Source organism: Salvelinus namaycush, chromosome 23, assembly GCF_016432855.1.
Source record: "Salvelinus namaycush isolate Seneca chromosome 23, SaNama_1.0, whole genome shotgun sequence".
Classification (NCBI taxonomy): Eukaryota; Metazoa; Chordata; class Actinopteri; order Salmoniformes; family Salmonidae; genus Salvelinus; species Salvelinus namaycush.
In genome coordinates, this window is record NC_052329.1 from 3230087 (window position 1) to 3243266 (window position 13180).

The 13180-nt window shown below is 36.7% G+C and overlaps 1 pseudogene; it reads left to right on the forward strand.

Moving 5' to 3' along the window:
• Nucleotides 1-13180, forward strand: part of LOC120018912 — a 58454-nt pseudogene that overhangs the window by 217 nt on the left and 45057 nt on the right.

A 13180-nucleotide genomic window follows, 5' to 3' on the forward strand; every position in this document is an offset into this window, starting at 1 on the left:
CACAATGCCTCTAATTTTAGGTCAAATTTGTCTCCTTTCTAAAGATTGGGGTTATGAGTCTGATTCCAGATGTCAGGGAAATAACTACACTCAGGATCAAATAAACAGTTCTAATATAGCCAATTAAATTTTGCACTAGTGAGTTTGAGCATCTCATTTAGGATGCCATCCGGTCCGCATGCCTTTTTAAATTTCAGAGCCTGAAGTTTCTTATAGAGCTCCTGGTCAGTAATTGGGGAGTCCAGTGGTTTTTTGTTTGTCCTTTATAGCTTTTTCTAATCCATTCAACTTCTCATGAATTTGGCGTTGTTCTGCGTTTGTGTCAATTTGAACGGTGTTGTAGAGTGTTTTAAAATGGGTTGTCCATATGTCACCATTTGTATCGCTAATTCCTCTTGTTTAGATTTTTTTAGTTTTTTCAATTTTGCCAGAATGTTTTGTGTTTATGGACTCCTCAATTAGTGTCAGCTGCTTGCTGTTGTACTGTGCTTTTTGGTTCTGAGTGTACGTTTATAGAGTTTAAAGTCTCACAGTAATGAAGGTGTAATTCACCATTATTTGGGTCTCTGTGCTTTTGTTGGATAGTCTCTAAGTTTTTTCCTTATAATTTTACAATCTGCATCAAACCATTGTCATCTGTGATCTTTTTGTTTTTCTTTTTATCAATTCAATTGTGCTTCTTTTCCCGTTTTGCCTGAATATATATATATAGTTGATGTTTTGTACTGCTAGATTGATGCCTTCTTACTGTGAGTGAATGGTATCCAGAAAATTATCTAAGAGTGTTTGGATATTTTGGTTCCAGGTTGCTTTCTGGTATTCTTCTGTGCTGTTTTGGGCCCATCTGTATAATGTCTGATGTGTACAGCTTACCGGGCTGTGAATGTCTGTTTTTTCCATGTCTGTTCTTTTGAGGAACAACGTAATTTGGCTGTGATCAGACAGAGGTGTTAGTGGCTTGACAGTGAATGAGCTGAAGAGAAAAGGGTCAATGTCTGTAATCATATAGTCTACTGTACTGTGGCCAAGAGGTGAGCAGTAGGTGAATCTCCCCAAAGAGTCCCCCGTAACCTACCGTTGACAAAATTACAGACCCAGGCTTCTACAGAGCTGCAACAGATCCTTCGCGTTTTTGTTGACTGTGCTGTCACTGTTGTTTCTATGGGGAGATTAAGACAGTTAGAAACAGAATGGCCTGTAATAAAGCTGTCCCCTCGTGTACTCGTTAGATCAGGTCGTGTTCCTGTGCGCGCATTTGTGTCCCCACAGATGAGCACATTTCCCTGGGCCTGGAAATGGCACGTCTCTTCCTCAAGGGTGGGGAAGATCTCCTCTGAGTATAGGGGGATTCTGGGGGGGGGGGGTATATATTGTGCAAAGGAACACATATTTTTCTGTCGTACTTTCAAGTTCTTTTTTCAGTTTTAACCAAATGTGATATTTGCCAATTTTGATGGGATCAATTAGATGTTTAGTTGATTTGTACCAAATAATCAGTCCTCCAGAGTCTCTGCCTCTATTGACAGAGCTGTGTTTCTGTGATGGCACAATTACCTCTCTGTAGCCTGTGGGACAGTGAGTGACAATGTCAGCCTTACACCATGTCTCCTGCAGAATGATGACGTCAACATCTTTAAGATTTTGTTGAACTCCAGTGCTAAACTCTTCAGTCCAAAGGTTGATGGTTTAGGCCCTGAATGTCCACATGCTAACTGTCTTTCTCTCTCTCTCTCTCTCTCTGTCTCTTTCTCTTTCTCTCTCTGTCTCTCTCTCTCTTTGTCTCTATTTCTGTCTCTCTCTGTCTGTGTCTCTCTGTCTCTCTTTCTTTGTCTTTCTGTCTCTCTTTCTCTCTGTCTCTCTCTCGGCTGTCTTTGTCTGTCTCTCTCCCTCTCTCTTAGGTTCTTTAAAGAGTTAGAGGATATACACCAGCAGAAGTGTGTTATAGATGACATCAGTGATATAGTGTTCAGACACGCCCAGTCCAACTTTGACCCTACATCACCTACTGCTCCAATGAGGTTTATCAGCAGAGGACCTTACAGAGGCTAGTGTGAGTGTACACACACACACACACACACACACACACACACACACACACACACACACACACATATATATATATATATATATATGAATGAATGAATGCATGCGTGCACACCCAAGTCAACTTTGAACTGTGACTGACTGTCCTCTCTCTCTCTCTCTGCCTCACTGTGTCTACCTGTCTGCCTGTCTCTCTCTATGTCTCTCTGTCTGTGTGTTGCAGTGGTAGTAAGAGTCCAGTGTTTAAGGAGGTGTTGACTCGTATTGAGGGTCACCCAGACTGCAGGAACCTCCCAATGATCTCCTTCCTAATCCTGCCGATGCAGAGAGTCACACGCCTGCCTCTGCTGATGGACGTAAGACAGCACTCGTATACTGGACAGTCATACACTGGACACACATCTAACACACTCAAATACTGGACACTCATACACTGGACACTCATATACTGGAGGCACATCTAACACACTCATATACTGGACACTCATATGCTGGACACATCTAATGCACTCATACTGGACAGTCATACACTGGACACACATCTAACACAATCAAATACGGGACACTCAAATACTGGACACACATCTAACACACTCATACTGGATACTGGACACTCGTATACTGGACACTCGTATACTGGACACTCGTATACTGGACACTCGTATACTGGACACTCGTATACTGGACACTCGTATACTGGACACTCGTATACTGGACACTCGTATACTGGACACTCGTATACTGGACGCTCATGTACTGCACACTCATAAACTGGACACTCATCTAGCACACTCATAAACTGGACACTCATTTAACACTCATATACTGGACACTCATATACTGGACACTCAATTAACACTCATATACTGGACACTCATAAACTGGACACTCATTTAACACTCATATACTGGACACTCATATACTGGACACTCAATTAACACTCATATACTGGACACTCATAAACTGGACACTCATCTAGCACACTCATAAACTGGACACTCATTACACTCATATACTGGACACTCATATACTGGACACTCAATTAACACTCATATACGGACACTCATAAACTGGACACTCATCTAGCACACTCATAACTGGACACTCATTTACACTCATATACTGGACACTCATATACTGGACACTCAATTACACCATATACTGGACACTCATAAACTGGACACTCATCTAGCACACTCATAACTGGACACTCATTTAACACTCATATACTGGACACTCATATCTGGACACTCAATTAACACTCATATACTGGACACTCATAAACTGGACACTCATCTAGCACACTCATAAACTGGACACTCATTTAACACTCATATACTGGACACTCATATACTGGACACTCAATTAACACTCATATACTGGACACTCATATACTGGACACTCATTTAACACTCATATACTGGACACTCATATACTGGACACTCATTTAACACTCATATACTGGACACTCATTTAACACTCATATACTGGACACTCATATACTGGACACTCATATACTGGACACTCATTTAACACTCATATACTGGACACTCATATACTGGACACTCATTTAACACTCATATACTGGACACTCATTTAACACTCATATACTGGACACTCATTTAACACTCATAAACTGGACACTCATTTAACACTCATATACTGGACACTCATATACTGGACACTTATATACTGGACACTTATATACTGGACACTCATTTAACACTCATAAACTGGACACTCATTTAACACTCATATACTGGACACTCATTTAACACTCATAAACTGGACACTCATTTAACACTCATATACTGGACACTCATATACTGGACACTTATATACTGGACACTTATATACTGGACACTCATTTAACACTCATAAACTGGACACTCATCTAGCACACTCATAAACTGGACACTCATCTAGCACACTCATAAACTGGACACTCATTTAACACTCATATACTGGACACTCATATACTGGACACTCAATTAACACTCATATACTGGACACTCATAAACTGGACACTCATCTAGCACACTCATAAACTGGACACTCATTTAACACTCATATACTGGACACTCATATACTGGACACTCAATTAACACTCATATACTGGACACTCATAAACTGGACACTCATCTAGCACACTCATAAACTGGACACTCATTTAACACTCATATACTGGACACTCATATACTGGACACTCAATTAACACTCATATACTACACTCATACTGGGACACTCATTTACACTCATATACTGGACACTCATATACTGGACACCTCATTTACACTCATATCTGGACACTCTTTACACTCATATACGGACACTCATTACTGGACACTCATATACTGGACACTCATTTAACACTCATATACTGGACACTCATACTGGAAACCATTTAACACTCATATACTGGACACTCATTTAACACTCATATACTGGACACTCATTTAACACTCATAAACTGACACTCATTAACACTCATACTGGACACTCATATACTGGACACTTATATACTGGACACTTATATACTGGACACTCATTTAACACTCATAAACTGGACACTCATTTAACACTCATATACTGGACACTCATTTAACACTCATAAACTGGACACTCATTTAACACTCATAAACTGGACACTCATTTAACACTTATATACTGGACACTTATATACTGGACACTTATATACTGGACACTTATATACTGGACACTTGTATACTGGACGCTCGTATACTGGACGCTCATATACTGGACGCTCATACACCGGACACACATCTAACACACTCGTATACTGGACGCACATATACTGGACACTCAATTAACACTCGTATACTGGACACTCATCTAGCACACTCATATACTGGACACTTATATACTGGACACTCATATACTGGACACTCATATACTGGACACTCATATACTGGACACTCATTTAACACTCATATACTGGACACTTATATACTGGACACTTTTCAAATGTATTAAAAATAAAAACAAATACCTTATGTAAGTATTCAGATCCTTTGCTATGAGACTCGAAATTGAGCTCAGCAGCATTCTGTTTCAATTGATCATCCTTGAGATGTTTCTACAACTTGTTGGAGTCCACCTGTGGAAAATTCTATTTATTGGACATGATTTGGAAAGGCACACACCTGTCTATATAAGGTCCCACAGTTGACAGTGCATGTCAGAGCAAAAACCAAGCCATGAGGTCAAAGGAATTGTCCGTAGAGCTCTGAGACAGGATTGTGTTGAGGCACAGATCTGGGTAAGGGTACCAAAACATTTCTGCAGCATTGAAGGTCCCCAAGAACACAGTGGTCTCCATCATTCTTAAATGGAAGAAGTTTGGAACCACCAAGACTCTTCCTAGAGATGGCCGCCCGTCCAAACTGAGCAAACGAGGGAGAAGGGCCTTGGTCAGGATGGTGACCAATTCTAAAAACATGGTTATTGCTTTGTTATTATGAAGTATTGTGTGTAGATTGATGAGGGGGGAAAAGTCATATAATACATTTTAGAATGAGGCTGTAATGTAAAAAAAAATGTGTGAAAAGGTCGAGGGGTCAGAATACTGTCTGAATGTACTGTATATAACCATGCAGAAAGACACACACACCTTGTTCATGACTGTCTCACTCTCTGAAGGACTTTGTCTCTTACGTAACACTGAAGATTTGATTACACTGAACCAGCCTCTTATTTCCTGCTTTCTCGCTCCCCCTTCATTCTCTCAGCCCCCTCCTTTCTCCCTCCCCCTTCATTCTCTCATCCCCCTCCTTTCTCCCTCACCCTTCATTCTCTCATCCCCCTCCTTTCTCCCTCCCCCTTCATTCTCTCATCCCCCTCCTTTCTCCCTCTCCCTTCATTCTCTCATCCCCCTCCTTTCTCCCTCTCCCTTCATTCTCTCAGCCCCCTCCTTTCTCCCTCCCCCTTCATTCTCTCATCCCCCTCCTTTCTCCCTCCCCCTCATCTCCTCATCCCCCTCCTTTCTCCCTCCCCTTCATTCTCTCATCCCCTCCTTTCTCCCTCCCCTTCATTCTCTCATCCCCCTCCTTTCTCGCTCCCCCCCTCCTTTCTCGCTCCCCCTTCATTCTCTCATCCCTCTCACACACGTTTATTATTTCTATTACTTTCGTTCTCACACTATTAGTCCCCCTCTCTTCTCTGCTCCCCTCTCTTCCTCTCCCCCTCTCTTCTCTGCTCCCCTCTCTTCCTCTCCCCCTCTCTTCTCTCTCCCTCTCTCCTCTCTCTCCTCTCTCTCTCCTCTCTCTCCCCCTCTCTCTCTCCCCCCTCTCTCCTCCTCTCCCCCTCTCTCTCCCCCTCTCTCTCCCCCTCTCCTCTCTCTCCTACAGTCTCGTTGAACTGGAATAGCATGTCATGTGTTTCTGATCTCTAATCTTTTAATACGTTTTATTATAATTCACACACACTCTCTCACGAACACACACACAAACACTACTGTAGCCTTCATCTACTGTAGCCTTCATCTACTGTAGCCTTCATCTACTGTAGCCTTCATTTATAATAGCCTTCATTCATAATAGCCTTCATTTATAATAGCCTTCATTTATAATAGCCTTCATTCATAATAGCCTTCATTCATAATAGCCTTCATTTATAATAGCCTTCATTTATAATAGTCTTCATTTATAGTAGTCTTCATCTACTGTAGCCTTCATTTATAATAGCCTTCATTTATAATAGCCTTCATTTATAATGCACTTCATTTATATATAGCCTTCATTTATAATAGTCTTCATTTATAATAGCCTTCATCTACTGTAGCCTTCATTTATAATAGCCTTCATTTATAATAGCCTTCATTTATAATAGCCTTCATTTATAATAGCCTTCATTTATTGTAGCCTTCATTTATAATAGCCTTCATTTATAATAGTCTTCATCTACTGTAGCCTTCATTTATAATAGCCTTCATTTATAATAGCCTTCATTTATAATAGCCTTCATCTACTGTAGCCTTCATTTATAATAGCCTTCATTTATAATAGCCTTCATTTATAATAGCCTTCATTTATAATAGCCTTCATTTATAATAGCCTACATCTACTGTAGCCTTCATTTATAATAGCCTTCATCTACTGTAGCCTTCATTTATAATAGCCTTCATTTATAATAGCCTTCATCTACTCTAGCCTTCATTTATAATAGCCTTCATTTATAATAGTCTTCATTTATAATAGCCTTCATCTACTGTAGCCTTCATTTATAATAGCCTTCATTTATAATAGCCTTCATTTATAATAGCCTTCATTTATAATAGCCTTCATTTATTGTAGCCTTCATTTATAATAGCCTTCATTTTATAGTCTCTCTACTTAGCCTTCATTATTGTAGCCTTCATTTATATAGTCCTTCATTTATAATAGCCTTCATCTACTGTAGCCTTCATTTATAATAGCCTTTCTTATAATAGCCTTCATTTATAATAGCCTTCATTTATAATAGCCTACATCTACTGTAGTAGCCTTCTACTGTAGTAGCCTTCATTTATAATAGCTTTCATTTATAATAGCCTATATCTACTGTAGTAGCCTTCTACTGTAGTAGCCTTCATTTATAATAGCTTTCATTTATAATAGCCTTCATCTACTGTAGTAGCCTTCATTTATAATAGCTTTCATTTATATAGCCTTCATCTACTGTAGTAGCTTCATTTATAATAGCTTTCATTTATAATAGCCTTCATCTACTGTAGTAGCCTTTCACTGTAGTAGCCTTCATTTATAATAGCCTTCATTTACGTAGCCTTCATTTACTGTAGCCTTCATTATAATAGCCTTCATTTACTGTGTAGACTCATTTATAATAGCTTCTTTATAATAGCCTTCATCTACTGTAGTAGCCTTCATTTATAATAGCCTTCATTTACTATAGTAGCCTTCATTTATAATAGCTTTCATTTACTATATCCTTCATTTATAATAGCTTTCATTTATATAGCCTTCATCTACTGTTAGTAGCCTTCATTTTAATAGCCTTCATTTACTGTAGCCTTCATTATACTGTAGCCTTCTTTACTGTAGCCTTCATTTATAATAGCCTTCATCTACTGTAGTAGCCTTCATTTACTGTAGTAGACTTCATTTATAATCCTTCATTTATAGCCTTCTTTATATAGCCTTCATCTACTCTAGCCTTCATCTACTGTAGTAGCCTTCATTTATAATACCTTCTCTTCTGTAGTAGCCTTCATTTATAACAGCCTTCATCTTCTGTAGTAGCCTTCATTTATAATAGCCTTCATCTACTGTCGTAGCCTTATTTATAATAGCTTTATATACGTAGCCTTCATTTATAATAGCCTTCATTTATAATAGCCTTCATCTACTCTAGCCTTCATTTTATAATAGCCTTCATTTATATAGCTCTCATTTATAATAGCCTTCATCTACTCTAGCCTTCATCTACTGTAGTAGCCTTCATTTATAATAGCCTTCATCTTCTGTAGTAGCCTTCATTTATAACAGCCTTCATCTTCTGTAGTAGCCTTCATTTATAACAGCCTTCATCTTCTGTAGTAGCCTTCATTTATATAGCCTTCATCTACTGTCGTAGCCTTCATTTATAATAGCCTTTATCTACTGTAGCCTTCATTTATAATAGCCTTCATTTATAATAGCCTTCATCTACTCTAGCCTTCATTTATAATAGCCTTCATTTATAATAGCCTTCATTTATAATAGCCTTCATCTACTGTCGTAGCCTTCATTTATAATAGCCTTCATCTATAGTAGCTCATTTATAACAGCCTTCATCTTCTGTAGTAGCCTTCATTTATAACAGCCTTCATCTACTGTCTAGCCTTACATTTATATAGTCTTCATCTCTTAGTAGCCTCATTTATAACGCTTCATCTTCTGTAGTAGCCTTCATTATAATAGCCTTCATTTTCTGTAGTAGCCTTCATTTATAACAGCCTTCATCTTCTGTGTAGCTTCATTTATAACAGCCTTCATCTTCTGTAGTAGCCTTCATTTATAATAGCTTTCATCTACTGTTGCCTTCATTTACTGTAGCCTTCATTTATAATAGCTTTCATTTATAACAGCCTTCATTTATAATAGCCTTCATTTATAACAGCCTTCATTTATAATAGCTTTCATTTATAACAGCCTTCATTTATAATAGCCTTCATTTATAACAGCCTTCATCTACTGTAGTAGCCTTCATTTATAATAGCTTTCATCTACTGTTGCCTTCATTTACTGTAGCCTTCATTTATAATAGCTTTCATTTAAAGCCTTCATTTATAGTAGCTTCATTTATAATAGCCTTCATCTACTGTAGTAGCCTTCTACTGTAGTAGCCTTCATTTATAATAGCTTTCATTTATAATAGTCTTCATCTACTGTAGTCCTTCTACTGTAGTAGCCTTCATTTATATAGCTTTCATTTATAATAGCCTTCATCTACTGTATTGCCTTCTACTGTAGTAGCCTTCATTTTAATAGCTTTCATTTTAATAGCCTTCATCTACTGTAGTAGCCTTCTACTGTAGTAGCCTTCATTTATAATAGCTTTCATTTTAATAGCCATCTACTGTAGTATCCTTCTACTGTAGTAGCCTTCATTTATAATAGCTTTCATTTATAATAGCCTTCATCTACTGTAGTAGCCTTCATTTATAATAGCTTTCATTTATAATAGCCTTCATCTACTTGTAGTAGCCTTCATTTATAATAGCTTTCATTTATAATAGCCTTCATCTACTGTATTAGCCTTCTACTGTAGTGCCTTCATTTACATTTATAATAGCCTTCATTTACTGTAGCCTTCATTTACTGTAGCCTTCATTTATAATAGCCTTCATTTACTGTAGTAGACTTCATTTATAATAGCTTTCATTTATAATAGCCTTCATCTACTGTAGTAGCCTTCTACTGTAGTAGCCTTCATTTATAATAGCTTTCATTTATAATAGCCTTCATCTACTGTAGTAGCCTTCATTTATAATAGCTTTCATTTATAATAGCCTTCATCTACTGTAGTAGCCTTCATTTATAATAGCTTTCATTTATAATAGCCTTCATCTACTGTAGTAGGCTTCTACTGTAGTAGCCTTCATTTATAATAGCCTTCATTTACTGTAGCCTTCATTTACTGTAGCCTTCATTTATAATAGCCTTCATCTACTGTAGTAGACTTCATTTATAATAGCTTTCATTTATAATAGCCTTCATCTACTGTAGTAGCCTTCATTTATAATAGCCTTCATTTACTATAGTAGCCTTCATTTATAATAGCTTTCATTTACTATAGTAGCCTTCATTTATAATAGCTTTCATTTATAATAGCCTTCATCTACTGTAGTAGCCTTCATTTATAATAGCCTTCATTTACTGTAGCCTTCATTTACTGTAGCCTTCATTTATAATAGCCTTCATTTATAATAGCCTTCATTTACTGTAGTAGACTTAATTTATAATAGTCTTCATTTATAATAGCCTTCATTTATAATAGCCTTCATCTACTGTAGTAGCCTTCATTTATAATAGCCTTCATTTATAATAGCCTTCATTTACTGTAGTAGCCTTCATTTATAATAGCCTTCATTTATAATAGCCTTCATTTACTGTAGTAGACTTCATTTATAATAGCCTTCATTTATAATAGCCTTCATTTATAATAGCCTTCATCTACTCTAGCCTTCATCTACTGTAGTAGCCTTCATTTATAATAGCCTTCATCTTCTGTAGTAGCCTTCATTTATAACAGCCTTCATCTTCTGTAGTAGCCTTCATTTATAACAGCCTTCATCTTCTGTAGTAGCCTTCATTTATAATAGCCTTCATCTACTGTCGTAGCCTTCATTTATAATAGCCTTTATCTACTGTAGCCTTCATTTATAATAGCCTTCATTTATAATAGCCTTCATCTACTCTAGCCTTCATTTATAATAGCCTTAATTTATAATAGCCTTCATTTATAATAGCCTTCATTTATAATAGCCTTCATCTACTCTAGCCTTCATCTACTGTAGTAGCCTTCATTTATAATAGCCTTCATCTTCTGTAGTAGCCTTCATTTATAACAGCCTTCATCTTCTGTAGTAGCCTTCATTTATAACAGCCTTCATCTTCTGTAGTAGCCTTCATTTATAATAGCTTTCATCTACTGTTGCCTTGATTTACTGTAGCCTTCATTTATAATAGCCTTCATTTATAACAGCCTTCATTTATAATAGCTTTCATTTATAACAGCCTTCATTTATAATAGCCTTCATTTATAACAGCCTTCATCTACTATAGTAGCCTTCATTTATAATAGCTTTCATTTATAACAGCCTTCATTTATAATAGCTTTCATTTATAATAGCCTTCATCTACTGTAGTAGCCTTCTACTGTAGTAGCCTTCATTTATAATAGCTTTCATTTATAATAGTCTTCATCTACTGTAGTAGCCTTCTACTGTAGTAGCCTTCATTTATAATAGCTTTCATTTATAATAGCCTTCATCTACTGTAGTAGCCTTCTACTGTAGTAGCCTTCATTTATAATAGCTTTCATTTATAATAGCCTTCATCTACTGTAGTAGCCTTCTACTGTAGTAGCCTTCATTTATAATAGCTTTCATTTATAATAGCCTTCATCTACTGTAGTAGCCTTCTACTGTAGTAGCCTTCATTTATAATAGCTTTCATTTATAATAGCCTTCATCTACTGTAGTAGCCTTCATTTATAATAGCTTTCATTTATAATAGCCTTCATCTACTGTAGTAGCCTTCATTTATAATAGCTTTCATTTATAATAGCCTTCATCTACTGTAGTAGCCTTCATTTATAATAGCTTTCATTTATAATAGCCTTCATCTACTGTAGTAGCCTTCTACTGTAGTAGCCTTCATTTATAATAGCCTTCATTTACTGTAGCCTTCATTTACTGTAGCCTTCATTTATAATAGCCTTCATTTACTGTAGTAGACTTCATTTATAATAGCTTTCATTTATAATAGCCTTCATCTACTGTAGTAGCCTTCATTTATAATAGCCTTCATTTACTATAGTAGCCTTCATTTATAATAGCTTTCATTTACTATAGTAGCCTTCATTTATAATAGCTTTCATTTATAATAGCCTTCATCTACTGTAGTAGCCTTCATTTATAATAGCCTTCATTTACTGTAGCCTTCATTTACTGTAGTAGACTTCATTTATAATAGCCTTCATCTTCTGTAGTAGCCTTCATTTATAACAGCCTTCATCTTCTGTAGTAGCCTTCATTTATAATAGCCTTCATTTATAATAGCCTTCATCTACTCTAGCCTTCATCTACTGTAGTAGCCTTCATTTATAATAGCCTTCATCTTCTGTAGTAGCCTTCATTTATAACAGCCTTCATCTTCTGTAGTAGCCTTCATTTATAACAGCCTTCATCTTCTGTAGTAGTCTTCATTTATAATAGCCTTCATCTACTGTCGTAGCCTTCATTTATAATAGCCTTTATCTACTGTAGCCTTCATTTATAATAGCCTTCATTTATAATAGCCTTCATCTACTCTAGCCTTCATTTATAATAGCCTTCATTTATAATAGCCTTCATTTATAATAGCCTTCATTTATAATAGCCTTCATCTACTCTAGCCTTCATCTACTGTAGTAGCCTTCATTTATAATAGCCTTCATCTTCTGTAGTAGCCTTCATTTATAACAGCCTTCATCTTCTGTAGTAGCCTTCATTTATAACAGCCTTCATCTTCTGTAGTAGCCTTCATTTATAATAGCCTTCATCTACTGTCGTAGCCTTCATTTATAATAGCCTTTATCTACTGTAGCCTTCATTTATAATAGCCTTCATCTACTCTAGCCTTCATTTATAATAGCCTTCATTTATAATAGCCTTCATTTATAATAGCCTTCATCTACTGTCGTAGCCTTCATTTATAATAGCCTTCATCTATAGTAGCCTTCATTTATAACAGCCTTCATCTTCTGTAGTAGCCTTCATTTATAACAGCCTTCATCTTCTGTAGTAGCCTTCATTTATAATAGCCTTCATTTTCTGTAGTAGCCTTCATTTATAACAGCCTTCATCTTCTGTAGTAGCCTTCATTTATAACAGCCTTCATCTTCTGTAGTAGCCTTCATTTATAACAGCCTTCAT